Below are 25,527 nucleotides of genomic sequence, written 5' to 3'. Positions count from 1 at the left end.
AATCTCATCATGCAAGGTTCTAATAATAGAATTTAATCTCATTTGAGATTGGAAGCTGGCACCAACAATAGAATTTATGTGCATAATACATACATTTACCTGCCTGAACATGGAAAGAGTGAGCTTAGTTTTCATCACTAATTCAATTCTGTTATAAAGGCATTATTTTTCATTTTGATGATTTACCCATGTTTTGTATCAAAGACAAGCTAAGCATTTGACCCATCTTTGCATTGTTTGGCCCCAACGTTTTGTCACCCAGATGAAGTGTAATATAGCAAAACCATTTTATAGTAAAATAGGTTGAACCTCTTTAGTCCAGCATATTCGGGACCTGAACAGTGTTGAACCAGAGAATTTGCTGAATCATGGGAGGTCTATATTATCTATCCGCATCACCAATGCTTCTGCTCTTATTAGGTTCTCAGAAAACATTTAGGGGTAAATTAGAACCAAATAACAGAACATATGGAACCAGGACTGGTGGCTGTACACAAACATTATGGGACCACAGGAAACTTGGCCATATCCATTAGAAGTGGACATTCTGCTAACTAAAATTATGCTGGATCACAGATGTTGCTGGACCAGGGAATGCTGGACCACAGACTTTCAACCTGTACATAAATATTTATATTTGCCAGTGACGTGGTGTTTTTCCATCACTGGTTACAACCTATTTAGGAAGGATTCATTGTTCAAAATGGAAGGCAGAGCAGCAGTCAAACATAGCATGATTGTTTCTGAGAACGAGAGAAACCTGAAGCAATTATTTTTAATGCACATCGGTTAAAGTTCTAACCAAAGGGGTAGTAAGTAGTGTCTGTGACAGAGTAACTAGTCACTCTAGAGAACCTGATGGTGCTCCTTTCACTCTTATTCATAAGGTATAGAAAAAGGATGATGGGGAGCTTCAGTCTGAGGGACACATGCCAGAGAGCCCATTTGGCTAGTACTAAAACATCCTTGGAATTTTAAAACTTGTAGTTGACAGTTTGCCCACTGAAGGATTATTAGATCCAACATGGGAGAATACTATATTAGGTCTCATTTTAATAGATAAAGAGGAATTATCTCAGAACTAAAACATGAGTGATTACAAAGTAGCAAGTGACTTGATTACATTTGTCATGTGCAACAGAATAAAATTCAAACAGGTGATATATGCACTGGGAGTTTTAAAGGCCCATTTACACACAACTGAAAAGACCTTTCAGTGTGGCTAAGATTTCACATCAGGTCATTGGGACCCCAGTCCAGTGCTGTATTCACTGCACCTCTTATGATACAAGATGCCTCCCTCTATGTAATACACCAATACCTTTGTTGGACTATCATATCATTAAATAGCACCAAAAACAAAAATCATTTACTTTCACTGGGGCAGACATATTTTATTATTTACAATACAAAGCCCTTACGTGCTACACTCCCAGCAAGACACAGATACAGAAAGTTTTTATCCTAAAGAACTTACCATCTAAAAAGAACATGGGCATTGCTCCTTTCCAATTCTAGTTGTTTCAAGACAAATCGAATATTGGAACACCGAGGGCATGTCTACACAGCAAACCTGTTATTTCGAAATAAATTGGTCTTACTCCGACGTCCGTAAACCTCATTGTATGAGGAGTAAGGGAAGTTGGGGGAAGAGTGCTCTATTTTGAAATAAGTGCTGTGTAGAAGCATCCAAAGTCAAAATAAGTTCTTTTGACTGAAGCTATGCAATTGACGTAGCTCAAGTTGCATAGCTTATTTCGAGTTTAGCCCTGCTGTGCAGACATGCCCTCCATGACATTATTCTTAGCTGTACATCAATAATCTGGAAGTGATATTTCTAGAAAGCTGTTTGCAGTTTAACCATTGTGTAGTCAGTTCCAAGTGTGCAGGTATTTTATAGTACTTTTATGCATTTACACTTTTCCAACTCTAATTTTAGGATATATATTTTTAATAGTGTGGAGAAATGATTAATGTGATCAAGATTTACTATGGTTACATTGCAGAGAAGTTTTCTACATCCATTATCTGTGTTGCTTTTAGCCATTAGTCTTTCATTAGCAGCCAGGAAGCCAAATTTAATTTTAGTTTTCATCTATTTTAAGTGCAAAGAGCTAACTGTTAAGGTAATATGAAAATCATTATAATTGTAGTTTCCCATATAAGCACAAACATAACTATGGCTTTGGCATCAGTTCTGTATCAGTTTAGAGATTTCATAATGCTGAGAATCAGCAAAACTAAATGAATGTCTCATTAATATCAATAAGGAAAAAAGGGGTGTGTGTAGGGTAGGGGGAGGAATAGATGCAAACAAACTAAAGTACTTTTGAGTCCAAATCAAATATGCCCTAGCTTTGGCATTTATTTTATTCGTCTGGGAATTGAGACAGATAACAAGATTTTGCACAAAAAAAACTGCAAGATATTAATTGGCCAAATTAAATGTTTTTAAGAGGGGATGCCATTTAAAGACAAAAAATGACCAGCTGAAGGCTGAATGTAATGCAGCAGGGCTACTCGACACGTAGCCTATGGGCCATGTGTGACCTGCAGCCTGTTTGTCTGCAGCCCACAGTGTAGTTTGGGTTTATGCGGGACTCAACATGCGGCCCGTGGGTGGGATACTTTGAACATGGCCTCCACTGGGAACACACTCCATAAGGGCTAATCAATATAATGATCTTCTGTTGATATGAGTTTTAGTAGTTCAATTCCTGAATTGTCATTGCTCATTAAAAGTGCTGCCATATGGGTGGAAATTGGGGGAGTATTGCATTTTATTAATATCAGCAGAACTGACTTAAATGGGGCCTGCATGTTGTGTAGTCTTGCCTTAATCTTTGTGTTCATGCCCATCAGTGTGAAAGAAGCTATTTCCATCTATTTGCATATACATGCGACCACATTTAAGTTGCAGCCCTCAGTGTGTGCTGTGTGTATCATTGTGGCCCCTGGAGCTTCCAAAGTTGAGTAGCCCTGTACCAAGTTAACATTCCTAGTAGGAGAGGCAATAGAGAGCACAGTGTAACCACACTGACATTCCAAGAAACCAGATACTTGGGATGTCAGCTAATTTTTTTAATCAGCCACAGCCTGAGGCAATGCACATTCTAGAATGTGAGTCATGTGTGTATAAGGCACATTACCATGTTGGGTATTTCCAATGTTTTCTTTCCTCAGTGGACAAAGTGCCACAGAACCTCGAGTATATCATGCTACATTCCAGTCTGATAGCTTTCTAGCCACTATGTCCTTTAACTCATCAAGCAGCTGAGACTTGATATTCATTATTTTAATCAGCTTGTTAAACTTTTCTTTCACAAATCTACCAGTGCCCTGTGCCACCCAGAGCCCGTTAAGGAGTGTATGGAGCTTTCTGCAGTGAAGCAAGCTTCAGTTATATTCCTGTGTACAGGCAGTCCCCGGGTTACATACAAGATAGGCTCTGTAGGTTTGTTCTTAAGTTGAATTTGTATGTAAGTCGGAACTGGTACATATTGTAGGGGAAACTCTAGCCAAACATTTCTCCAGAGCTCAGTTTTATTCTCTCACACCTCACTTCCCTCAGTCCTTTATTCTCAAGCTGAGGTGTCTGCTGAGAAAAGCCGCACCGTGTCTCCCTGGTCTGCTGGGTGGGGTGCTAGCTTTGCGTCTCCCTGGTCTGCTAGGGGGAAAAGCAGCTAGTGTGGGGTCTCACCCCGTTTGTAAGTAGGGATCTGATGTAAGTTGGATCCATGTAACCCGGGGACTGCCTGTATGTGTAAATGTCATTCTAGAAGAGCCTGTTTTCTAAATAAGCAACGATGATTTTATTTTAAGAACACTCATGGAAAATAATTTTTTTTTAAATTCATGCTGTAATTAAGATATATCCACAAATGAAGTGTGTGTTTTGTTGAGATCATAAGTGCCAGATTGCAAAGCCAAAGTCTAAACATAATAAACATTAATCAGTGGTGCACACAGTAGCATGATAGGCCTGTAGTTATCTGATTGGCATTCTTTAAATGCTTTATTTGGTATATTTACATTTAAGCCTGTAATAAAAGTACTTTCCAAAGGATTGTCTCGTGTTTAACAGATTATTCTGCTTCAGCAATTAAATCTATTACACTCTAGATTTTTGAAATGCTTTGCTACCTTCCTCGCTATTAAGTTCTGAGGGCTAAAGTGAATTGAGTCACCTCTGAAGGCTCCTTGTTAGCATGCCAAGTGCATACAGCTTTTGACAAGCAGATAAAGTATGTACTGTACTTGCAAAATAAATAAATCCCACCCAAATTAGACAGAATACTATTTTGAGTGGCACCACTGTGCTGACAAAAAGTTGTTGGAGAAATGGATATATTATTACCACCAATTAAAGCATAACTTCAGGGAACAGTAGTTTATTACCAAAAATATGTATGCTGCAGATCTTGGGAATGGAAGAAAGAATTAGGCCACGTCTCTACTTTACCGTGCCAGAGATTAATCTTCTGGAGTTTGATTTGGCAGGTCTAGTAAGGACCCACTAAATCAAACACTGAGGGCACCTCCAGCCTACACTGGTACTCTTCAATTTGTGAGGAATAAGGAAAATCAACAGGAGTATTTGCTCCCATCAACCTCCTGCTGTGGAGACAGCACCAAGCTTGGCTTAGTGCACATTGACTCCAGCTACATTATTTGCACAGCTGGAGTTGTGTATCTTAAGCTGACTTTCTGGGTATAGCATAGACCTGGCCTTATAGTAAAATTCTGGCTCCACTGAAGTCCCTGGCAAGTAAATTCAGGATTTCCCCTTAGGAGCTATGATTTTCTCCCTTAGGAGCTGAAGTGATAGACAACCTGTTTCATAAGAAAGAATTGATGGATATATTAATAACTACAGTCATATTCCCAACTACATCGTTGCTTTTCCAGAAAGAAGAAATTACATTCAGGGAACACTTTGAAAATGTTCTGATTTGAGAAAATGTTGCTTCCCAGTAGGCATAGTCTGTTGCTCCAATGCAATCTCACTGAATGCACTGGGGTGGAATGGTTATAATCGTGCAGAACTTGACCCCTTCTACAATTTTCTCTGCAGTACTTGAACAATTGTATGAAAACCAAGAAACATAGAGGAACAGTTAAGAAATGAAAATTGTGTTTTAATGCAAGTGTTCTGGTAACAAAGAATGAGGAATGAGAGAACAATAAGGAAAAATGGAAGATGGAAAGCAAACACCCTTGAACTCTGGGGAAGTTTGGATCCACGTAATAGCCCTTTGCCCAGTTAAAGTTTCCAAGATGGGTTCTCAAAGGTTTGTGATACAAATAGTAATAGAAAGGTGCATTCTACTGCAACAGCACAATAAGTGCAACGATTAACAATAACAATTTTTTATGCTTGAAAAAATGGAAAATACATGTTAAAATCCCGATTGTTTCAATTTAAGAAACTTGCATTTATTTTGAAGATATATAAAAAATAAGTGCACAGATAGTTCCAATTCTCACTCATTTTTGCTTTTTTTAAAAAGTTACAAATAAAATGTAAGTTCTTCAAGACCTTACAAGATCAAAGGGTTATTAGTTTCAGTCTTTCTTTTCATAATATTAAATATTTTTTAGGAACCAGATTATAAAGGAAACCAAAAGGTCTAAATAAACTGATGATTTCTGAACACCACTTACTGGAGATATCAGTAGTCTAAATAATACTTGCTCTCTTTTACTAATCTTACTATCTGAGATTCAAGCCTTCCCATGATGCATACATAATAATAAAAAATGTTGCCTTTATACTCAACAGAAACTGCAGGGCTACTTCATACTCTCCTTTTACCATTAACAAGGACTGCATATGTCACTAAGTGGATTTCAAAAGAATGCTTTGCTTAAAATTCCTGTTTACTACCTATCATTAATGTGGTTGATGCACTTAGTGAAAAATGATATTTCTGTTAGTATGGACCAATTGCACTGGCTTATGCTGCTCCCTAAAAGTCAATCAGCACTATTCACACCTTTCTGAAAAGCAATTTTCTGGTAATAGAAAGGTAGGAAAGTTCACAGGGAATTTAGAATGAAACAGTTACAAGTTTAAAAGAACAATCTCAATGTTTTTTTCCCAAATATAAAGTGATAAAACAGTGTAGATTGCAGTTGAATAAGAATTTGCAACTCCCTATTCACAACTTCTCAGTATGACTGGAGCAGAAAAAAAATAAGAACATAGTAGTAAATGTATGCATTTTATTGAAACAATTTCATCTTCTTACTCTGGGTAAAATTACTGCAATCTATCCAATTGCAGGGTAGACTGTGTGTTTTCAGGGCTTTTCTAGGTCAAAAGATAGTAAGAGAAGAAAGCATACAATATGCAGAGTTAACCTCCCAAGAAGAGATCAGATATTTTGCAAATATTTTATCCCTCTTTATTTCATGTAAAAAGAACTTTAAAACGTATATAGAAAGACCATATTTCTGGGTCACAAATCTTCACTATCTTATTCTGAGAAGTGGTTAAATGCAATATAGCATATGTTTGAGATGGAACTCTCACTAGTATTATGGGATGATGAACTATTGTTCAAAGGCAGATTGTGATTGATGCGTTTCAGCTAATAGAAAACTGTTTTAAGAGTTAGTCTAGGCTCTCTATCCAGGATGGAGCTGCTTTTGGTATCGGCAGATATTGACATCACAGTCCATGAGTTTTGAGTTCTGGAAAAGCGTACCTCAGTGTTGGTTCATATCTGATCTGAGAACATCCCTCAAGAGGCATCTCTATATAAAAATGATCTAAGTAGTATATAATGAAAACCACTTTGGCATCCTTTGCAACTTCCGGGGTGGGCATGGACAGCACAGGCAGAGTTTTCTGCTATCTGTTCCAGAATGCCAAGTGTGAGGAAACATAAGAGAGGAAATTGCTTAGATGTAAGAAAAGGCAGTATGTCATAAGCCTAACTTTCCTACGTATCATCATGTGTTCCACCTGCCAAAAAAAAGTCACGTCTCCTATTTTCTCATGCAAGCCATCATTAGAGACAATGGGAGTGATTCCCCTCTGATATAACTCAGCATAGCTCCACTGATGTCTGTCAACAGATAATCCACCAGCCCTCTCCCTATAGGTGCTAGGGCTAAATGTGCTGGCATTGCTGCTGCACCCCCAGCATGAAGAGGTTTCCATTAAATATAGGGTTTACAATTCAGTTAAATGGTTGACAGCTCCCCCACTATGAAAACTATTCTAGCACTCTTGCCTCCCCTTTTCCCCACAATAAATCCCTCCCAAAACTTAAAAGAAACCAACCAAACAAAAGGCACAGTAACCAACACTGGTTGTGGGTGATATTTTTAGAATTTATTTTCCCATCCAGGAATCCTTATTTGAAGTAGCCGTTAAAATTCTAATGGTTTCCAGCAGAATTTTATGTAGGCTTTAGATTGTAGTTTCCAGTTAAGAAAACTATCCGTGCACTTTTGGGAAGGATAATCACTCAGAAAGGATTCTACATGTAGAAGCAAAATGTAAGGTACCTTCAATGAATAAGACATGCTTAATCCTATGACCAGACCAGCCAATAGTCCAATTTTGATCAGAAAGCATACCGCTCCTATCAAGATTTTAAAGCTGAAATAAGGACAACATACAAAGACATTGCGGTGAAGCAGAAGCAATTGGCCAAACTCAAGTGGCACTGTGTCCCTCAATGAACTTTGGCCTGGCTGTCCCTAGCATGACAGAGGAGTGGCTGGCCCAAAGCTGAGTGATGCTGCAACCCTATGCACCAGATTGCAATATAAGAGCAATAGGAGCAGGGAGCCAGGTCCAGCCCCACAAGGGATGCCTCTATGGGTGAGTTTTGGGTGAGGTCAGTGTCCAACACCCCCCCCCCATTTCCAGGGGCCTCTCTCAGTGGTGAAGTTTTGGAAGGATGAGGGGGCCCCAGTTTCAGACTCTGCCCCGGCCCCCAAGTGAGGGAGACATCATGATATCTACACCTGGACTTTTCAAAGTATATACCACAGACCAACTGGGAGTTGCAGAAGATGTATGAATTAAAATAATTACAGAGGTTGTAAATTGAGTTCATTGCCCAGACTAACGTAGGGGAGGAGCATCAGAATTCAACGGATTATGCCATAAACATTACCTAAAACTTCTCTGATATTTTTTCTCTTCTGTCTGGCAGCCTTGCAATCAGTTTGTAATGAATCAACAATTATCTAGTGGCTTAATTAAAATTCTAAACATATTTAATGTACTTTAGTGAATTTGTTGGCAATTGCTACTGTTGAGTGATTAATAAATTATTCTCAGAGATACTAGAGGATTCATTGCATTATTTTTGGCAGCCAATACAGTTTGGCAGCAACTGGCATACCAAACATATAGACTACACACACAAAATGTATGTCTGTTTCCATATATAAATACATAAATTCCCAGATAAGAACTACATTAACTGGAGTTAAAATTGAATGTTTACATATAAATAACTTACAGGTAAAAAAAAAAAAAAAAACACTGGAAGGATTTATGATTATACCTAAAGAAAGTATTACAAACCTAGCAAATTCAGAGCTAAAAATTTAGAGGTTATAATCCTGTTGTGGGAAATTCAGAGGTTAAAAGAAATCTAAAAATGTGAAAGTAGGGAAGTGCTCAGAAAGGCACCCAAATAAACTTGGGTTAGCCCTGCCTTCTCCACATCATGCAGTATGCATAACAATGTGACTATTGTTTATAATCCCAGATAAACTGATTTTTTAAAAGACACAATAGGTTTTTTACAATTTTTTCCCCTTTTTTCTTAGTGTATACATACACACATTTAGATTACATATTGGAGAAGGTCCAAAGAAGAGCAACAAAAATGAGTGAAGGTTTAGAAAATGTGACCTATGGGGAAGACTGAAAGAACTGGGTTTGTTTAGGTAAAAAAAGAGAAGATTGAGAGAGGACATGACAACAGTTTCAAGTATTCTAGAAGGGTATTACAAGAGGGAGGGAGAAAAATTGCTCTCCTTGGCTTCTGATGATTAGACAAGAAGCAAGGGACTTAAATTTCAGCAAGGAAGGTTTAGGTTGGACATTAGGAAAACTTCCTAACTGTCATGGTGGTTAAACACTGGAATAAATTGCTTAGGGAGGTTGTGGAATCTGCATTACTGGGGATATTTAAGAGCAGGTTGGAGAGACATCTATCAGGGATGCTCTAGATGGTGCTTGATCCTGCCATGAGGGCAGTGGACTGTACTTGATCTCTCAAGGTCCCTTCCAGTTCTAGTATTCTATGAATCTGATTTTAATTCATTATTGTAACTAAAAATGTTTTAATCAACTTCTGAATAACTTAATTCAAAGCATAGTGAGATGTTAGGTTTTGTCAATACTTCTCTAATACAATTAAACGTTTCAGAATTTTATGAAACATTCACTAAAGCTATTACACATTGAAAGGTTCAAAACACTCCCAATTGAAATTAACCATGTTTAAGTAAATATGACTAACTTCTGTGGGACTGCTGATGGGAATAAAGGATTGTAATAACAAGCTTTAACTCCTTTTCTATGGTCTTTCAGTTACCGGGCATTCAAAACTCTCATTTCCTTCAGTGGTAGTCAGGTGGATTTAAGGGGCTGTGGGATAAAGTACTCACATCTATCTGCTTGGAGATGACCAGACACTGTTTTCAAGTGACTGTATGCAGAAAGAGAAGTACACCAATGTCACTCCAAAATAACAATTTATGGGATGGAGCAAGAATATGCAACTTAGGCTAGGTCAGAAGTGGGCAATAATTTTTACAGTGTAAATTGTAAATAAAATTTACAATTAAAAATTTTATTTCCATGAATTTTGGTAAGCCATCAGGGGCCAGCTCCAGGCCCCCCAAGGGACACGCCTTGGTTGGAAAGGGCAGGGTTAGAGGCTAAAGAGAGAGTGATTGAGAAAGAGAAACTGTATATGTGAGACAGAGACTTTGTAATACAAATTGTGTGTGTGTGGCACAGTGTGGGTAACAGTGACTGGGTGTGTATGTGTGTGGCACAGAAACAGTGTGTGAGACACAGACTAGATGCGTGACAGACTGTGAGAATGTGTGACCTCTGTTGTCGCCCTCTTCCCCCACCCTGCAGACATGAGGTAACTGGGGGGGAGGAGGGGATGCATAAGAGTGTTAGGGTGTGTGAGAGAACAAGCTGGCTGCCAGAATATCTTAGAAATAGTGCAGTGCCTCCAGGGGCAGCCCGAGGCAGGCTGATGGCAGCTGGCGCCCAGGAGGAAGACGCAATCATGCCCCCGCGTCCGAGGCGGAATGCGCAATCGGCGTGATGTCATCATCGGGTGCCCCATTTAATGCAGCGCCCTTGGCAACAGCTGAGTCGGCCTATACGCACGGGCTGCCCCTGACTGCCTCTTAAGACAGGCACTCAGCTCAGTCACTCACCATCCATACTTCAGAGGGGAATAGTTCTGCTGCATAGTTCTTCCTGGGAGGGCCAGTCTGGGATTGGGTGGGGCTTGGCTCCTGTGAATGCAGAGTGACATGATGATGTCACTCTGTCATCCCACTGGAAAAAATGTTTGTATAAAGAGATAAGGTATTTTGTTATTAATTCTTAAGACTCAGACTGATAACATATTTGCACATGATACCAGAAAAGAAGGAGTAGAGTAAAGGGTCAGTGGATTTATCAGTTCAAAAATGAGCATCATGCTTAAGTAAAATACTGTACTCAAGGGTTTAAAAATGTGCTCTAATGGAAAACACTAGAGGCTGTATCAGCTGTCTGAATCACACACATAGTTTGGTTCTGTTATTCTTTTTCTTGCTTGATTGCTTTCAGGTTTTTATTCTCACTTTCCCATTTTCAGCTTCCACCAAATCAGCTAATTAAATACCAGAATGGTCACTCTCTGAATTTCAATGAGCTTTATGGGTTTTATGTGTGGTTTCTCCCCAGCTCTCCTGTTCAGCCTGCAGACAAGTTGTGCATTGCTCTGCAGAATTTAATCAATCTGGTTTATTATGGTTGAGCCTAACAACCAACCAAGAATGAGTCTCCATTGCACTAGACACTGTACAAATACAGTAGTAGACAGTCCCTGTCCCAATGAGCTTACATTCTAAATAGAGAAGACAGAGAGTTGGAGGAAAAGGTGTAATACACCAGCAAGGTGAATGATGTGATGATAGCAATTGGCATATTAGTTCCACACTGTTGGTGGAAGGGTGGGTTTTGATAGGAAGGGATCAGCTAAGTGGAAAGTGAAGGGACAGGTGAAATTGCATTTGGCGAGATTTCTCTCTAAACCATGGGTCTGAAATAGTGTCCTGGTCACAGAGACTGCATTTTGTGCCTCTTGACTTGCGCTTGTTCTTATCAGGCAGTCGTCGAGGTAAGGGAATATGGAAACCGCTTGTCTGTGTAGATGCACTGCGATGACTGCCAGCACCTTTGAGAAGACCCTTGAGGCTGTGGAGAGTCTGAATGGCAGCACTGTGTATTGGAAGTGTGCACCACCCACTGTGAATCTGAGGTACTTGCAATGTGCTGGGGGAATGTATACGTGGAAATACACATCCTGGAGGTCAAGAGTCAACAACCAATCCTCTTTGTTTAAGGAGGGGATTATAGTGAATGGGGTACCATCCTGAACCGTTATGGTCATATGTATCTGTTGAGCTCCCTGATACTGAGAATCGGTCTCCACCTTGCCGACTTCTTTGATGTGGGGAAGCAGTGGGAGAAAAACCCTTTTCCCTAGTTACAATGTGGGATGGGTTGCACGGCCCTGAGATGGAGGAGGTAGTCAATCTCCTAGAGGACAATGCTCTGGTAAGATGGGTCCCTGAAGAGGGATAGGAAAGGTGGGTGGGAAGGGAGGGTAGAAGAAAAGAGGATACAGTATCTATAAGGGCCCCAAGGATCCCAGTATGGGCAGTTGACTGGTACTGGCCCTGGAGGGGGCAGCCACTAGGGTGGTTGCCGTTGGGGTAGAACTTGCTGCACTTGCTACTACTGTTGCTGTTGAGGTTGTTTAGGCAAGCAGTGCCTTGGTGTAGAAGCACCAATGAGAGGCTCATCGTCTTCTTCCCTTGACAGTGGTGGTGCCAAGCCCACAGGAGTGCACAAGGTAAACCTGCTAGATGTGGGCATACTGACGGTGCCAAATAATGGGGTCGCCAGCACGGATGTCACGCTGAGCTCTTCTGCCACTACTAACGGGTGCAGTGCGGGTGTCGACGGCATAGAAGGTGGTACCGCAGCTACCTGCAGTGTGGATGGTGCCAGCTGTGTGGTCGTTGGTGCCAGTAGTTTGTGTTTTCTCAGCACCAGGGTGGCATGGTTTTTTCGTTGTCAACGATGCATCCGAAGAAGCGGTCTTTGATTTTGCCTTTAACAGTACTGACGTGGAGGTGGGTGGTGCACGTGGTGTAGACTGACTTAGGCTTCTCTGGTGCCCTTGCAGCCACCTTTGTGAAGTCCTTGGTACTAGACGGTCCTGGTACCTCTCTGTTCGGTGCACTAGAGGGGGTCAGTGCAGGGGGTATTTTGGGTGTTTGTCCCCATTTCTTTGAGGAGGAGTCACCCTTACTGGCTGAATAGGATCTCTTCCTAGACTAGTCAGAGGAAGAGTCCCTGATGCCGGAGCTTGAGGGAGCTGCCTTCTTAGACATAGCCACTGGGGAGGGCTGCTGAGGTGGGGTGGAGTGCTCCAGGTCTGAGGCTGGTCTCACTGTGTTTTCCAGGGAAATGAGCTTCAGTTGTGGCTCCCTGGCTTTTCCCGTCTGGGTCGTTAACTAATTGCAGTGCTGGCACTGGGCTGTAGCATAAGCTTGCCCCAGGCACTGAACATACTATGAGTGCCTGTCAGAAACTGGAATGGAGACCCTGCAAGACAGGCAACATTTAAAGCCTCGGAAACCTGGCATCTCAAGATGGAAAGATGGTCAAGGCAAAAAATGGCCACAACAAGGAAAAAAATTAACAACACTGTTTTAACTATTAGAACTATGAGCAAACAGATGCTATGCCAACTATACTAACAAGAAAACTAAGTCTTTTGAAGAAAAGTTGGAGATCAACTGTGGTTCCAACTGACACTGGCTGCGGCAGAGAAGGTTGCCTGTGCATGCGTAATAGCGGCACCACACATACTGTCTGCTTCGTGTACGCAGCCTATCAGAGGGCACTACTACCAAAAATCTCTGACGAGGTGTGTGGACACTGCTGCGTGCCTACACACCTAAGGTGAAGCACCCACAGGGACACTCCTCAAAGAATAATAATTTTACATTCACACCCACCAAGTTTTTTGAACATGCAAAAGTGGGAAAATCCCCCCTCCTCCTGACTTGCGGGGAAAGCTCCCACAGTGTCCACTGTGGCCAAGTAAGAGCACTGGTCTAAGCAGAGTGAAAGTGCTGTCAGTCACCATCTGTATTCTGCCCTACTGCTGCAGCACTGTAAGGAAATTGTGCTTGGGGGAAGTTTCAGGGGAACTGCACATTTTCAGAACCTCAGGCCTTGGGTTCCAATACACAATGTACAAGTAGAAGAGAAATTTCTTACAACCTATAATAAAAAATGACATACATCCTTCCAAAGGGTTATTGTTAAAATGACTTCAAGATGTGATAGAACCAAACAACTCGATATTCTGTGGTAAGCTATGGTGGGAATGTCATTGTGAGACTGTCCTAATATTCAGGAATCCTCATTCCTTGCTCAGAATTTCTCCAAAGTTTTCCTCTATTGCACTTTTCATTCTGGGGCCCCCTTCTTAGTTCCAGCCTTCTGGCTGTGGACCTGACAGGGTTTCTTTTGGAGTTCAGCAAATGAGAAACTTAATCCTTGAAATTCTTTCCTCTCCTTTTAGTCATAACTAACTAGTTCGCAAAATAAGGACCAACAGACTCCTTATTGGTAGATGCTCTTTGTATGTATTTGTCATCTATTTCATACTTGCAATGGCTGGTTAAAAAAGGAAGCAACACAGCTCCCAAACAGATGAAATAAGGCCACTTAAAAAAATCTCTGCTATGAGACACTTTCTCATATGCCTTATATGGTTGTCATCAAATCCATTTCTTTTGCCTTTTATACCCTTGTTGATATTGTGCCTTTCAAAATGTCAAATGCTGCTGCAAAAGCCAGATTATCATGATAAATAAAAAGATCTAATTTTGTTTAATATGTGTATAAACCTTACTTATTAGAGCTACTAGCCTTCATCTCTGCCAGATGCATACTTTCCCAAATTATAATATATTTATTTTCACTGCAAGTTTGCCAAAAGTGTGCTTCTTTTCAAAACCAAGAAGTGATGTTTTAGGTGAATGAGATTCACAAGAAAGTATTATTATAGCCATCAATTTCTAGAACTGTACCAGAAAAAAAAAGTACTTTGGCATTTTAAAATACATGTACTGCAGATATCACCTCTAGATATGCAAAGCATATTGTCAAGCAACTAACACTCACCCTGGTGCCATTATTCCTGTTTTTGATCTGAAACTCATGTAGTACAGTCATCCATTCAGTCAAAACCCAGATATTACTAATAATTAGTAGTGCAATAATTAGTCATAAATATAAAATTCTGGGATCTACTTGACCTCCATTCTAGCACTTGGTTTGGTCAGTAAGTGGGTTGTGTTAGATTCCACCCATCTGATATGTGCAACCTTAACATTATGTTCCACAAAGATGCAATATACTCCATTGCACCATTTGGTATAATAGAAAAGTGAGCGTGTGCGTCATGACTTCAGCATTTCAAACAATAAATATTGAGAGAAAGTTAAAGAGAATCCCAGCATCACTGGTTTTATTTTTTACATACTTGGCACCCCTGGTTTTATTATTTCTTAGCATATTTACGAAAAAAACATTGGACGGAGATCCTGAGTTCATGCAACAAATGGGGTTTTCCTATACCAACCTCTTTTCCAGTAAAGGGGAAATGTCAAAATGTTCTGTATTCAGGTCTGGTTCAAACATACACAGATTTGGACATACTGAATTTTCAAAACAACTTAAAATCATATAGAAATAGATTCTCTTCTGCTTCTGGACAGGGCTGAAATACTGCAAATGAAAACTGTTTTTCATAATGTATCCACAAAAGCAAACGGTGTAGAAACATTTTTAAATCTTACAACTAAGTTTGCTGCTCTAACTCAGAGTGTGGCATTCGCACAAGAGCTTGAATTTTATTCCACCTGCAATGCAATTGCTTATTCAAAAAAAAAAAAAAATCCTGGATTGGCTTCTGTGAGCTCATTATGCCTTTACAGAATGGTACATTTAAATTCCTTTGTTTTCTTGCAGTGCTATTGTATTTACTTGCTAATGCAGAGAACAGAAAAGAACATGACATTCCAAAATGCACTTTTTCCCATGATTTATACTGCTTCTAACAGCATGTGGTAAGTCTACTTAAGGTTTTAACACAGCTGCATAAATAATAAAATAAAACTGTTTACTAGTATATCTGGTTGAGTAAAAAGGTTTGCATATAAACTACTGTTCCCCTCTAAGAGTATTTTGAGACAGTTCTTGGTAAGTCATGCACACTTGCCGCCAATCAGCAGCACAACTTGCTAAAGGCTGTAACTGTAGCAACTTGTAAAGGCTTAAATGTTTTGCCACATTTATAGATCTGTTGCATTCTTTTCCTTTAACAGAGTCACATAGCAGAACAAAGGAGAGTGTTCCCCTTTGTTTCCTTGGCTGAAGTAGTCTAGGACCTTAAATGGAGAAGAAACAAAAGAGATTCTGAAAACAAGACGCAAGGGTAACTCAGATATGAAAAATCAGAAGCAGTGGGATGCTGTCACGAGATGAAGATTTACCACTTATTAACAATGGAGAGGCACTATTCATAGTATGTGGTATGCTGTAAATCTATTGACTATACGGGGGCTGATCACCCAACCACTGACTTCAATGGGAACAGGACTGGGTTCACAATATAATCTATAACATCCAAAAGATAAATATGCTCAAAAGGTCACTTACATTTATCCAAATAGCAGTAATTATGTGCAAGATGAGTTGTCAGCAGGTAAATTTTCCCTTACAGTTGTGACATTGAGGGTGTCATTGTATTTTACTGTTTTAAAATTTTGTAGATTGCCATGGAAGCAGCTGAAATTATTTTTTTTCAAGCAATTGTCTGATTTTTTAAAAAATAAACCAAACAACACATAAATATTTTACATGAGAGGAAAGATAAAAATTGAGGGGAATGTTACTAAAGATGCCAGCAGCTCTGGTCTTTTGGCACATAGATTAAATTGTTCCAAGAATGCAACATTTATGAATATGTAATATTTTGTTGCAAAAGAAAAAGTATTTCAGTTAGGAGCAACATATTGAATTTCATGCAAAGGAATGATACAACAACAGAATTGTGTACAGTCAAATTTGCTGCTAAATATTTTCTTTCAGTTCTCTGCCTTTTCACATGCTAATTAGAACTTATATAGTCTATTTTTAATCATTACAATTTAGACTGAACATTTCTATTTAGTTTCTAACTCTAAGGAAAATTACATTATGAAATAGAGGACTAATTCTTTGTAGTCTTGTTCTAATACTTTACAGAGGAGAAAAGAGAATGGTTATAGGGCTAAAGGCAAGTGTTCAATTTGAAAAAAAGGATGAATTTGGGTTTAATCAACATAATTAATAGCATCTTGTATAAAATGTATAAAATACATAGGCTGACCATATATACAGTATTTTTCCACTATTAAAAAGTCAATATTTATTAATTTACCATGTCATCTGAGATAGTCTATTGTTTTCTATTCAAAGTACAGAGAAATAAGCAATATTCAAAGATAATACTTCATAGTAGCAAAAATTAAATGCTGACTTTTGAATAGTGACCATTATATTGTCTTGGTGATATTTTCAAAAATGTTCAGCACTGACTTGGTAAACTGATTTTCATTTACTTCAGAGAGGGCAGAGTTAAACCCATAGCGAGAGGTTTTGAAAATCCCATTCTAATTTTCCATGTTTGAGCCTCAGTTTGGGAGTGGAGGAAAGGATGTTGAAATTGCAAATATATATATCTGGGTATGAATTTTAAACATAAGATGCCTGAGGTCTCAATGCAAAAGTGTGCAATATCATGTTTAAATTTGAACATGAAGTTACTAAGCTTATGCATACAGATCAGATTGACTTGAGTATCCAGATAAATGTTAGTTAGCCTCAATATATGCATTCACCTAATTTGAGTGGGTAGCTGTGATTTCATACACAAACTGAGTCACATACGTAGGCATATTTTACAAGGCTTGAGTTCCCTATTTTGAAAATTTAGTCAATTTTTCACCCTATGAGAAAAGTTTTCACCCTATGAGAAACTGAATTTTTCTAAATTAAAGAAATACAGGCAGTCCCCGAGTTACACGGATCCGACTTATGTCGGATCCGCACTTACGAACGGGGCTTTTCTCGCCCCGGAACTCGCAGGCGGCGGGACCACCCAGACACGCAGTGGTCCCGCCACCGTGTCCTCCGGGGCGAGAAAAGCTGCTCCGGGTGTCCCTGGTCTGCTGGGGAGGTCCCCAGCAGACCAGGGACACCCTGAGCAAAGCCGCAGAGGCGGCGGGGTCCCGCGCCTCCAAGGCTTTGCTCCGGAGCAAAGCCACAGAGGCGCGGGACCCTGCCACATCTGTGGCTTTGCTCCAGGTGCCCCTGGTCTGCTTGGGGTGTCCCAGGTATGCTAGGAGGGGTCCCCAGCAGACCAGGGACACCCCGAGCAGACCAGGGACACCCAGAGCAAAGCCGCAGAGGCGGCGGGGTCCCGTGCCTCCAAGGCTTTGCTCCGGAGAAAAGCCTTGGAAGCGCGGGACCCCGCCTCCTCTGCGGCTTTGCTCGGGGTGTCCCTGGTCTGCTGGGGATCCCTCCCAGCAGACCAGGGACACCCTGAGCAGACCAGGGACACCTGGAGCAAAGCCGCAGAGATCCTCTGCGGCTTTGCTCTGGGTGTCCCTGGTCTGCTGGGGTTCCGCCCCCCCCCCCCCGAGCGGACCAGGGACACCCGGAGCAAAGCCTTGGAGGCGCGGGACCCCGCCGCCTCCGCGGCTTTGCTCCGGGTCTCCCTGGTCTGCTGGGGGGAGGGAGGCACAGCTAGTGCGCCCCCTCCCAGCAGACCAGGCTTTGGTGGGGACGCCTGGGATAGAGCAGCTGGGGTGCTGCCGGGTTGGTCCTGGGGGGACCTACCCAGCAGTGCCCCAGCTGTTCTGTCCCAGGCTCCAGATTCAGCCGCTGTTGAAACTGATCAGTGGCTGATTCCAGGAAGCTGGGGGCAGAGCAACTCTGCCTCAGGCTTCCTGTAGTCAGCCCCTGGTCAGTTTCAGCAGCAGCGGCTGAATCTGGAGCCAGTTCCGAGTTACGTACAAATTCAACTTAAGAACAAACCTATAGTCCCTATCTTGTACGTAACCCGGGGACTGCCTGTATGCTGTGCTACTTTAACACTTGCTTCCTAATTCTAGTTTCCTATACTTAACCAGATTCCTGGTGCTGTTCATTTGCCGCTCCGGGTGGGGGGGGGGGGGCAAATTAGCGAAGTATAATGTTAATCAAATGCTAAATACAAACAGTTGTTTCATGACTACTGCACCAAACTCATGACAAAATATAGTGAAAGCTTTGTTATTAGGCACTCATAGGAAATGGGAGTTGCTGGTTAATTGAATTTGCTGGATAACAAAGCTTATTGCTCTGTCCCCTCCCTACCAGCAGATCTGGTTCTCAACAGCTGAAGGCAGGCTAAGGGGCTAGGAGGTAACTGCTGATGACATCACCTGGCAGTGCCGGCTGTCAGAAGCCCCCCAACAGCCAGCTGGACTGGCAGAAATCAAATGTGTATGTCTGAAGACATGGTGGTATTGTCGCTATGGACAATGCCAGTTAACCAAGTTTTCCATTTAACAGCATGACAGATAACAAAGCTTTCACTGTATTGCAAAAAACATAGGCACTTACGTCCATTCCAGGAAGGGCTAAGTGGAGGGAGAAATTAGGAGGGTAATTTTGAATATGCATTTGTATTGTTGGAGATTTTACTAGGTGTGCAGAAACTGTAACACATGGGACTAATTTTTTTATTGTGTCGCCTATATGCATATGTGTCTGTTAAGGAAGTCTTGATATTAATAAGAAAGTGGTATCAATGATCGCTAATGACTACTATATTTTTTCTTTACCCAACAACATTTCGTGTATCCAGTAGAAATGTTATAAAATACTTTGCAACAAAAAAAAAAAAATTACCCTTTTTGTTTTTAAAAGCAAAGATAATTCTCAGTATGATAAACAACTAGATGAATTTAGCTTTGGAAGTCAGTAGGTTTATCTAGTGATACATTAATTTTAAAAAGTAATCACACAAGTTCCACCATTGTTCACTTAATAAATTCCAACTTTTAAAATTCATTTTGGGATAGAATCTTGGATCCTTGTTCTCAGCCTGGTGGAACAGAATTATTACATACAAATACAATGTGCAAGGTTCCAAGGGAGGATGAGTGAAGATATGTCTGACATCCGTTCTTTGTCCTTCTACCTGGATCTAGAGATATGGGATTTTTGATCCTATATAGGCCACATATTTTCAGCCATTCATCCCTACACAAAGACCAATCATTTGTAATTGAACTAGAGCTTATCTTTTATAAAAAAAAATCTCAGTTTTGGTTTAAAGAGTCTAAGTGATGTCGTTTTTACTACATCCCTTGGTAAACTATTTCAATGGTTAACTACCCTCACTGTTAAAAAATCATGTTTTATTCTCTGTTTAGGTTTTTTTCCAGAACTGGATCTTGTAATGCCTTTGACCACCAGATTAGACATTCAATTGATATCAGTTGGGTAATATCTTGTGTAGGTAATTAAACAACTTAATAATATCACCTCAACTTTTTCTCTATGATAGTCAATACAATTTGTGGACCTAACTGCCTTATCCGCTTTCAAAATATAGCACACAATCTCTTTATGTTTCTCACTGTATATTTTCCAATACATGTCTCACTCTTGTAGCTCTTAGCCAAACTTTCTTCAATTCTTTCAGCATCCTTTTTGGAAAGTGTGGACCCCAGAAAGAGCATCATACTTCAGCAGTGGTCTTGTTAGTGCCACGAGACTGGCAAGGCGAAGGAAGAGAAAACAAGTGGGGCACAATGGAACACAGAGGAAACTTTTGAATGGGTCAAGAATAAACAGGAGAGAGAGAAACCCAGGTCTAAATGGAGAAACTAACCACCCACTGTGTCAGCAGAGTCAACACTTTTTAAAGGGCAGTGAATTAATACTTTTGTAGAGGGACAGCAAGGAGTCTGGTAGGACCTTAAAGACTAACATTTATTAGGGCATAAGCTTTCACGAGATACAGCTAACTTCTTCAGATGTTTGGGGAAACAGAAATGGGAATGTCACATCAGGGCTAATTAAATCAGAGTGTACGCAGCTCACCTCTAACATTGATGAGGTGAGAGTACCTGGAAATTACTTATTGTAAGACAATATTGTCATTACAATTCACTACTGTAAAAATTCCGGTGATCTGAAGAAGTGGGCTGTGCCCACAAAAGCTCATGATACCATCTACATGTTTTGTTAGTCTATAAAGTGCTACCAGACCATTTGTTGTTTTTTAAGTTTATTGTAATGAGAGAGCCATTCCATGTTTCTATTGAGACCCCTTCTGAGGGTATCAGGTTCACACTACCGTCTGTTTTTTGCCTCAGAATGATAGTGTAAGTTAGGTACAGGTCAAACATTTGTTCATCAGTGTGATGTCATGTGTGGGCCCCTACTGAGTCAACGTAACAGCTGAATGGCATAAACTGAGTCTGCAGTTGCTTGGTAGCAGTCTTCTACACAAATACTCATAGATAAAAGGGCCAGTGTGGGGGAGGATCCACTTGAATCATGAAGTCTGCCTCTAGTCTGGAAGGAATTTGTGTGAGCACACATTGCATCAGCCTCAACCAGATGGTGCCTCTGCAGAGCCCTAACCAACAGAGGTGTTGGAACAATGTGTATTGTGAGGGTGCTGAGCAGAGCCATTAAACCAAATGGTAAACCATGTCTATGATGGAAACCACTTCAAGCCAAGATCTTCTAGTTCCAGCACCTCTGTTTACTAATCTATTCTCTCATCCCAAAATCATTTCCCATACCTCTGTTCTACACCTAATAAAGCAGTAACATTGGACAGGAATATGTGTGGTTTTGAGGCTTCTTTATCAAACATATCAATAACTTCTCTACATTTAATCTTGTCACTGTCAAACTATGCATCTTTTCAGAATCAGACTGTAGCAGGCATATTCACAATGTACAGTTCCATAATGTTCCATGAACCATATTTTAACCACAAAGACTAGAGAGCTATTTCTACAAGGAAATATTTGAATGGATAATCATCATGGTGAGTTAATTCATTTCCTATCCAGTTTTAGCCAGGATTGAAAACATATTTATCATTCATCAAATGGGTGTCATACAGAATATTTTTTCATGAACTTATTACCACTATGAAGAATTCATAAAAAACATATATAAAAGAGTGCTACTACTTTTTTTTCATTAAAATATATTTGTTCTGATTTTTTTTTATCTGGCAGGGTTTCCCCCCATTGTTTTAATGAGGAACTTTAAAAATGATAACTTAGTTGTTTATCAAGCAGGAACGTGGTTTTCTGCAGAGAAAACAAAGTTATATTTATGGAGAATCATGTAATGAGCATTCAGGGGACATTTCCTGTACAAGGGTGAATATGATCTGATTGACTAATTTAAACTCAAGTATTCAGTATAAGCTGTATTTATGTATGTTATGTTCAATGTTATGTTATGACCGCATGTGAGGCTAAAATGGATATATGCAGCATGTACTCAATGTGTGTGCATGAAAATATTATAAATATGTTTTGTGTAAGTTAAAAATAAGTTTAAAAATAATCTTACCACTTTTCTAAAGATTAAGAACACAAAAATAATGTTAAAATCACATTTTCACAACAACTATAGACTTGAGTACTTGAGTGTTGATTATGTGTGGGTATGTGACCATGCAAACAAAAAGCATGCCTATGTTTTGTTTAAAATTCATCGTATTTCATGTTGGGTGGTTAGTTCTGCAGAAACCTGGACTTCTGCAACTTGCTTTTGGGGTGCATGCTCTATGCAGGCAGATACTGAATATTTGAACCCAAATATGTGCACACTTTACCAAATTGAAGTACATTAGGTGCCTGATTAGTTTTATGCAACTAAAGTCCTTCCTTTGACTTTATATGACTGTGAATCAGGTATCACTATCAACCAAAAGATACCAATGTACATAGCTTTTGTTTTTGTTTGTTTGGGTTTTTTGTTTTTGTTTTGTTTTTGCAAAGCACTTGTTGCTTACAACTGACAAATTGTAGCTGATATACACAAAAGGTAATTTACAAAGGTCAGGGGCCACATGTTATACAGGCAGTCCCCAGGTTACGTACAAGATAGGGACAGTAGGTTTGTTCTTAAGTTGAATTTGTATGTAAGTCAGAACTGGTACATATTGTAGGGGAAACTCTAGCCAAACATTTCTCCAGAGCTCAGTTTTATTCTCCCACACCTTACTTCCCTCAGTCCTTTATTCTCAAGCTGAGGTGTCTGCTGAGAAGCCGCTCCACGTCTCCCTGGTCTGCTGGGGGGGGCGCTAGCTTCGCATCTCCCTGGTCTGCTGGGGGGAAGCAGCTAGTGCGGGGTTGCCTCACCCCGTTTGTAAGTTGGGATCCGATGTAAGTCGGATCCATGTAACCCGGGGACTGCCTGTATATATCCCAAACCGTGTCATGTGCTGTGTTCCCTGTAAGCTCAGTGCCTGGGCGGCCACCCAGGAGGGTTTCAGGTGCCACCCAATTGATTAGCAGAGTGCTCACAGCTGGCAGCATGTTTTTGTACTGGTGGTACACATCTGCACATGCCTTGGTGCACAAAACATGTATTCTGCCCATGGATGGAAAAACCTAGAGGGAATACTGGTCCTGTGTCAACCATACCTACAGCACAAGGAATAACTCAGCTCCCAAGAGACATATACAGTTCTTGTATTAAAGAAAAAACTGCACACAAGGTTGCAATAAATAAGTTATTTTCAAGTATCTATAGATCAAGAGTTCAGTGTGTAAAACAGTAGAACTTCTAAAAGAATGCAAGAGGAATTTAATAACTAAGAAGGTAAGATGTAGATTGCTAGAGAATTAAATTAAGTGTTTGCCTCAGTGATAATTTAAGAAAGAGAACAGAGGCCAGATTTAGATATAAGATTTCGCAGAGCAGAAAGAAGAAATGCTGAAGGAAATTAGAATCATACCAGAACAGCTCAAGAAATAACTATGTATGGAGCACAGCAGAACTTCAAGATGATCTTATCAAGTTACTCTGGGCTCAAAGGCATAAAAGCAGAGGAGCCTTTAACCAATGGGGTAATGAGGTTATTTAGGGAAACTGATATTCCTAGCAAGAAGCTAATTAGAAATATCATTTTAAAAAGCAGTTAGGAAAGATCAAAGCAACTCTTAAGCTGTAATGGACTTTGGTAGTGGAGGAGATATTGAGAACACTAATAAGAAGAACACCTGAAAAAACATTTTACTGAGCATTGAATCTTAAATGGGCAATCATGCTCAACAACGTTATCATACATATAAAAATGCACAAATTGATATGTAAATTTCATATCAACCATCTCTAAACTTAGAATAGAAAAGCACCAATTCAAACCAAGGATTTAAAAGAATTAAAAACCTATTGTATATTAGGCCAACAGTTTTCATGTTTTGTTTTGTTTTCAAATACACAGCATCTTCCCAAATCTTATGTTTGATTTCACAATCTTTTGGAATGACTTACAACAAGTTTATCTTTTTGCACAAAAATTTTATTAGAATTGGCACAATAATTCTCTGCTGTAGATTCATTCTGTTCATATCTGTATCTTCTATGTATGGCCCATAAGATATTTTGTTTACTGTTGCCTATGGGCAGTGTTGCCAGATTGTGCTGGTTTCCATCTAGAGATGTAATAGAATAACTATTTAAATGGTTAACAGTTACACGCAGGGTCCCGCCCCCACTCCCAGGTAGCTGACTGCACTCCCCTTCCCTCATGCTGCTGGCTCTGCATGTGAGACAGCAGCATGAGGGGTCAGCCAGTTCCTTGGGAGTGGGGCAGCAGGCGGGAGCCAGTGTGTCCTCAGGAACCTGCTGCTGACCTGTGCTACAGGTTCTGTCTGCAGTATAAACTTTACACTGCAGAGCCCACAGTGCAGCCAGCTCCCTGGGAGCAGGGCCACCTGGCTCTGCTCCTGGGGAGCCAGCTGCATTGTGGGCTCTATAGTATAAGCTTTATACAGCAGAACCTGCCGCACGTAACCATGACATGGATGAGATTTTCAGCAGTTACATGGTTACCTAAATATCTGCTTTTTAGCATCCTTATTTCCATCCATATATTTTTTCTCCTACTGGTATTACTGAAGTGGCACACACAAAAAGCAAGGGTACGTGATGTAACATTGCCTGTGAGAGCCATGTGCTCCTTCTGCATCCAATCAAAGCACTGGTATGGTTCAATTGGCACATCCTGCAAATTCTAGGCACACAAGTGCAGTTAACAAAACTACCTTATCCCAGAAGACCATCTTGGTTACAACAATCTTGCGGCCCACTGAGATGAAAGAGGGCCACTCATGCGACTCGCTCACTAGCCTAGTTTGCCCATTGCTGGTATAAGATCTACAGTGGCAAGTAGTAAGGCATCCGATCCCCTGTCAAGCAGTCAGAGGGAATCATGCAAATGAAGGTAGTTACACAAGACAGGTGGAGTTATTCAAACAAGCATCATACACAGTTCCTATGGCAGCAGCAGGTAGCATTAGCATGTAAGCCCCAGGTACCATAGCCAGTAGCAGATGTATAGTTGTACCCATGTAGTCTGCCAGCTGTGTGCAAAAAGAATATAGCAGCCTATGCAAGATGTGGTATCTGGCACTTGGTATCCTCTTGCAAGCAGAAAGGCAGGCTAAAGGACAGCGCTCACTAGCCATCCCAGGCCACACTGTTGAGACAAGCAACTTGTTCAGAGTTCATTAGGGAAATGAACACAAGCTGAATACTACTGGGATTTGTGTTGGCCACACTGGGTTCTGATGTTGAACCTGCCTCCTTTATATCCTCTTTTCACAAACAGGGTATACTGCAAGGGCCTGATTTGGGATGTAGCTTGCAGTATTCTGGGGGAAGCCAGCATACACTGTCTCCGGTGAGGACTAGGGATATAAATGAGTAGTCGAGTATATGATTAACCAATAAGCCGAGTCTTATTGGTTACTCTTCTCTTTTACTCACATACCCCACCCCTTGCTGCCTGTGTCAGAGGCAGCAGTGCGGGGGGAGGGAGAGGGGAGATGGAGCAGGAGCTGTTGCTCAGGGGAGCCGGCTTAAAAGCC

At 40.5% G+C, this 25,527-nt stretch overlaps 1 protein-coding gene and 1 long non-coding RNA gene across 3 annotated transcripts in view; one reads left to right on the top strand and one right to left on the bottom strand.

Annotated features, from left to right (window-relative positions):
- The window catches only part of LOC142829830 (uncharacterized), a 44,427-nt gene extending 24,082 nt beyond the window's left edge, over positions 1–20,345 (top strand). The window contains exons 2-4 of the long non-coding RNA XR_012904647.2: positions 15,329–15,426; positions 15,685–15,884; positions 20,097–20,345. This is a non-coding gene — a long non-coding RNA (uncharacterized LOC142829830). The remainder of the gene's footprint in view (positions 1–15,328; positions 15,427–15,684; positions 15,885–20,096) is intronic.
- GLIS3 (GLIS family zinc finger 3) overlaps positions 1–25,527 on the bottom strand; it is a 299,994-nt gene that overhangs the window by 131,836 nt on the left and 142,631 nt on the right. The window lies entirely within an intron of this gene.

Source organism: Pelodiscus sinensis, chromosome 6, assembly GCF_052426305.1.
Source record: "Pelodiscus sinensis isolate ZL-2025 chromosome 6, ASM5242630v1, whole genome shotgun sequence".
NCBI lineage: Eukaryota > Metazoa > Chordata > Testudines > Trionychidae > Pelodiscus > Pelodiscus sinensis.
The sequence above is the reverse complement of the archived record's forward strand: the minus strand, read 5'-3'. Positions and strand labels throughout refer to the sequence as shown.